This window comes from Aegilops tauschii, chromosome 4, assembly GCF_002575655.3.
Source record: "Aegilops tauschii subsp. strangulata cultivar AL8/78 chromosome 4, Aet v6.0, whole genome shotgun sequence".
NCBI lineage: Eukaryota > Viridiplantae > Streptophyta > Magnoliopsida > Poales > Poaceae > Aegilops > Aegilops tauschii.
The window spans coordinates 381,224,414-381,229,747 of NC_053038.3; the positions used below are offsets into that span (position 1 = coordinate 381,224,414).

Sequence of the window (5,334 nt, forward strand, 5' to 3'; positions counted from 1 at the left end):
AAGTTATTATTTATTTCCTTATTTCATGATAAATGTTTATTATTCATGCTAGAATTGTATTAACCGGAAACATAATACGTGTGTGAATACATAGACAAACATAGTGTCACTAGTATGCCTCTACTTGCCTAGCTCGTTGATCAAAGATGGTTGAGTTGAGTTTCCTAGCCATAGACATGAGTTGTCATTTGATTAAAGAGATCACATCATTAGAGAATGATGTGATTGACTTGGCCCATTCCGTTAGCTTAGCACTTGATCGTTTAGTATGTTGCTATTGCTTTCTTCATGACTTATACATGTTCCTATGACTATGAGATTATGCAACTCACATTTACTGGAGGAACACTTTGTGTGCTACCAAACGTCACAACGTAACTGGGTGATTATAAAGGTGCTCTACAGGTGTCTCCGAAGGTACTTGTTGAGTTGGCGCATTTCGAGATTAGGATTTGTCACTCCGATTGTCGGAGAGGTATCTCTGGGCCCACTCGGTAATACACATCACTATAAGCCTTGCAAGAAGTGTTCGGTGACGATCGGTATTATGAGTTTTTGTGTTTTGATGTACCGAAGGTACTTCGGAGTCCTGGATATGATCACAGACATGACGAGGAGTCTCGAAATGGTCGAGACGTAAAGATCGATATATTGGACGACTATGTTCGGATACCGGAAAGGTTCCGGAAGGTTTCAGACATATACCGGAGTACCGGGGGGTCACCGGAACTCCCCGGGGAGTTAATTGGGCCTCATGGGCCTTAGTGGGAGAAGAGGAGGGGCGGCCAGGGCAGCCGCGCGCCCCCTCCCCCTCTAGTCCGAATTGGACAAGGAGGGGGGGCGGCGCCCCCCTTTTTCCTCCTCCTCCTTTCTCCCTTCCTTCCCTTCTCCTACTCCAACAAGGAAAGAGGAGTCCTACTCCCGGTGGGAGTAGGACTCCCCCCTTGGCGCGCCCTCCTTGGCCGGCCGCCTCTCCCCCCTTGCTCCTTTATATACGGGGGCAGGGGCACCTCTAGAGACAACAATTGATCATTGATCTTTTAGCCGTGTGCGGTGCCCCCCTCCACCATAATCCACCTCGGTCATATCGTAGCAGTGCTTAGGCGAAGCCCTGCGTCGGTAGCATCATCATCAGCGTCATCACGCCGTCGTGCTGACGGAACTCTCCCTCGAAGCTCTGCTGGATCAGAGTTCGTGGGACGTCATCGAGCTGAACGTGTGCTGAACTCGGAGGTGCCGTACGTTCGGTACTTGGATCGGTCGGATCGTGAAGACGTACGACTACATCAACCGCGTTGTTCTAACGCTTCCGCTTTCGGTCTACGAGGGTACGTGGACACACTCTCCCCTCTCGTTGCTATGCATCACCATGATCTCGCTTGTGCGTAGGAATTTTTTTTGAAATTACTACGTTCCCCAACAAGTTTTTTCCCCTTCTTTTGGTCGTGGAAGGGAGAACGGGGAAAAGATTCCGCACAAGGGCTTTTGGGCTGTTGGACTAGGTTCCACAAAGCCCAACTAAGATCGGGTCCGTCCACTTACTGGTTTTCATTGTTCAAAAAAAAACTTAGGCCTCTTTATAGGAATTTTGTAGAAAATTTCTTTCGAGCCATTCGGTTTGTAGGAATTAGGATAGGGAACAATTCTCGAGATTTCAAAGGCAAAAAATGTTAGTCTATACCCAATGAAAAAATTCTTATGCTATGGAACAAATGACTCCTCTTATCGTATAATTAGAAGAAAACCAAGCGAAAACCGTCACAATATGCCCGTAAAAAGGAATTTATCTCAGGCACGTGGCAGCCCACACAAGAATGTACACACACACACCATCGAGGAGAAAAGCGCCGTCGAGGTTGTCATCCGGTGCCATCGTCATCACTCCTCCGTGAGCCAACAACTCCGACTATACCATCGACAAGCACCAATGTAGCCCACTCCACAAACAAGTGCCAAGGCCTGCACTACCAATGCCAAACAATCCACCGCACGCATCGACGACCGGGTGGCTACGACTCTATCGACGAGGATTATTTGGAGAAAAAGCATTGGGCCTGCGCCGAGTACTACGGCAGAACCAATCACCCGTCTCATGTCTCGTCATCGTGAAGGCGCCTCCTCGGCAACTTCGACTTCAAAAAGACAAAGTGAGGTACGACGACCCCGCGAACACGCCGGATGAGACCGACTGCCAAAACTCAGCTGCAACCCAATTCCACCCGAAGGCCATCGTTGTTACGCAAGAAGTTGCGCAAACACGCACATCGCCGAACGGACACCTGCCAACCGCAATGCCACGAGCGTCAAGCCCATAAAGCACGCAAACAAGATCTAATGCTCTCCAAGAAAACACCCTAAAGAGGGAAACGATGATGTCCATGTTGTCGCCAGACCTGACCGGGCTTTAGGCTTTCACCCGAAGAGTTGGAACGAGGATGTGCAAAGGGTGGACTCCAGAACCGCGCCTCCAAAAGGGTGACACGATGTCCACAAACATCGACGTTGTCAGCCGGCAAGAGCCCTGCAAGCTTTCGTCCGGATCACGGACAAATATCGATGATTAGAGACTTGGCGCGGCTGTTTGTGTAGCTTCACACTATCAGAAACACTATCGCACACGAGACTCTTGGATGGATTGTTGCAAAACCCATGGACGATCCAATCCGTTCACGTTTCACCAACAGCGACGAAAATCGTCGGCAAAACAAAATCAGGTAGGTGGGGCTAATCGACGAGAGCATGTTGCCAAGCTCGGCACTTTGGGCCCAACCTTTCCTAGTAAATTGCCTGGTGGCGGCATCACGAACAGCACAGCGCATGCGTCTTATTGTGCACCCCTACGTATGTGTATACGTTGGGAAAAGTGTTTGATGCATGGTTATTTGACTCTTCGGCCATCAACTTTATCCAGGCACAGTTAAAGCAGCTGGGGAATTTCCTTGCGACACAAGGTGCAACTGACAGCCATACGTGCACTGCACTAGACATCTAGTTGGACTCGGCATGCAATTAACTATATATGGACGATGCAACTAGCAAAATGAACTTGCTAATTATTGTGCTGCCCACTGAAGGGTTTAAGAAATTAGATGCCCTCGGTAGCGAGCGACTGCTGTTGGTTACCTACCGCTATCAGTACGTTTTTTTTGCGCAAATACCGGTACGTGTTAGTTGTAGTTTTCAATGACCGGCTCGATTGATCAGGTCAAGCTATATATATAGAACTAGTAATAAAAGAACAAGACACAGAACAAGTAAAAGGGTAGCAAGAACGAACGGCAGGCCAATTTTGATGCCAAGAAGAGCCCTCCCTCCTGTGTTGCTTCTTGTCGCTCTCGTGCATGCATCCATCCATCATAAGAGCATCTCCAGTGGATCATCTATATGGACGTGTATAGCAAATATACACGATGCGAGCTGAAAAACAGCTCCCAGCGACTCGTGTAAAAGGGCGTGTAAACATCCACGCCCAGGCCACGACGGTACGAGGCGTGGAAATATACACGAGCAAGCCACGCTCGTGAGCTCGCGAAAAGGAGACCGCTGCTTCGTCCCGCGCCCGCCTGGAGGAAGGATCGAAGGAGCTCGCCCCCAGGTCGCCGTCACGTTTCTTCTCCGGCCGTCGCCCAAGGTAACAATTTCTTCCTCTCCGGCCTTGCTCACGAGCGGGAGGGCGGGGACGGGGGGCCGCACGCCCTGCAGCTAGATCTGGCGGTGGCGGGAGGTCGGCCGCGTGGGGTGGCTGTGCGGGCGGCGGGCGGCGCTAGCTGCGGGCGACGCTAGCTGCGGGCGGCGTGGTGCGAGATGCGGGCGGCGGGCGGCGCTGTGCGGGCGGCGGGGTGCAGGATGCGGGCGGCGCTGTGCGGGCGGCGGGGTGCGGGATGCGGGCGGCGGAGTGCGGGGTGCGGGCGGCGCTAGCTATGGCCTGGGGAGAGGTAGGAGGTCGACGGGCGGGCTGGGGAGGCCGGCGGCCTGCGGCCTTGGGAGAGCAGTGAGGTCAACGGGCAGGGGAGAGGCAACGTTAGAATCGAAACAGTGAGGCCGAGTGGGTGGGGAAAAGTAGGAAATTGCAATGCTTTCTCCATTTGGTGTTGATATTTGGTATTTGTCTATTGCAAATTGTGGCTTGGCCATGTCAATTTGATGTCAGATTGTGGTCTAAAATAGCTATGCATTGGTTGCTTGCAGATGGATGGTGACCAAAGCTTCTTGGACACCATTGGTTTTGGTTACACACAAACACAACCAGATAGTCCAATTGGAGAGCAGGCAACTCCATCAAGTCAACATCGTTCTGCAATAACAGAGAAAGGAAAATCCAACAAAGGAAAAAATTGGTCTAGTGATGAGGACAAGGTTCTCATAGCAGCATGGGCAAATACAAGTTTGGATATTGTTGGGACAGATCAAAACCGAGATGCTTATTCGGATAGAATTTCAGAGTACTACAATACACACAAGAAATCATCATGTCCGGAGCGTAATACTAATGCAATCAATTGCCATTACACAACGATTAACAGAGAGACCTCTAAATTTTGTGGTTGCCTTCAGCAGATTTTAAATAGGCAAGAAAGTGGAAGGACTATAGAAGAAAATGTATGCGCCTTTCTTGTAATTCTATATGTGATGTGCAATATTCTATATGTGTTGTGCTTATTTTAACAACATATTTATATGTGCAGACAAACGATGCACACATCTTGTTCAAGGAAATGGATCTTAAAAAAAGAAGCCTTTCACACTGATGCATTGCTATGTAGAGTTTTCGAAGTATCCAAAGTGGCAGACAAGAGAAGTTGAAACTTCTCTTAAGAAACAAAAGAAGACCATTGATGCAAGTCCGGGCACAGCCACCAATGATCCGGCTGATGCATCCTCGGTACGTACTGATGCTACCTCGATACGCACTGATGCTCTTGAACATGAGAAAAGACCTGATGGTGTGAAGAAGGATAAGAGAGGTAAAGCTGATGATAGTGCTTGCAAGCTGTCATTAAAAACTGTGTGGGCAGCAAAGCTAGAGAATGATGAGATCAAAGAGGTGGCAAGAAATGCTCGCTACGCACAACAATTGGAATTGTGAAAAGAGGAGATTGCACTCAAAAAGAATGAAGATGCACGAAATGAGAGGGAGGATGCACGGAGACAGTTTGAATTAGATGAGAGGATCATGCTCATCGACACTAGAGGTATGACTGATGTGCAAAAGCAGTTCTACCAAGATAAGCAGAAGGAGATCCTTGCTCGCGGCCTAGGGTGATGTGAGCTATATGTTGTAGTTGTAAGAACTATTTACTGCTTTCTGCTAGTTGAGGACATGGATTACATCAC

General features: G+C 49.2%; 1 pseudogene; it reads left to right on the top strand.

Moving 5' to 3' along the window:
• Positions 1 to 4,184: 4,184 nt before the first annotated feature.
• On the top strand, positions 4,185 to 5,334 carry LOC109759546 (uncharacterized; annotated as a pseudogene).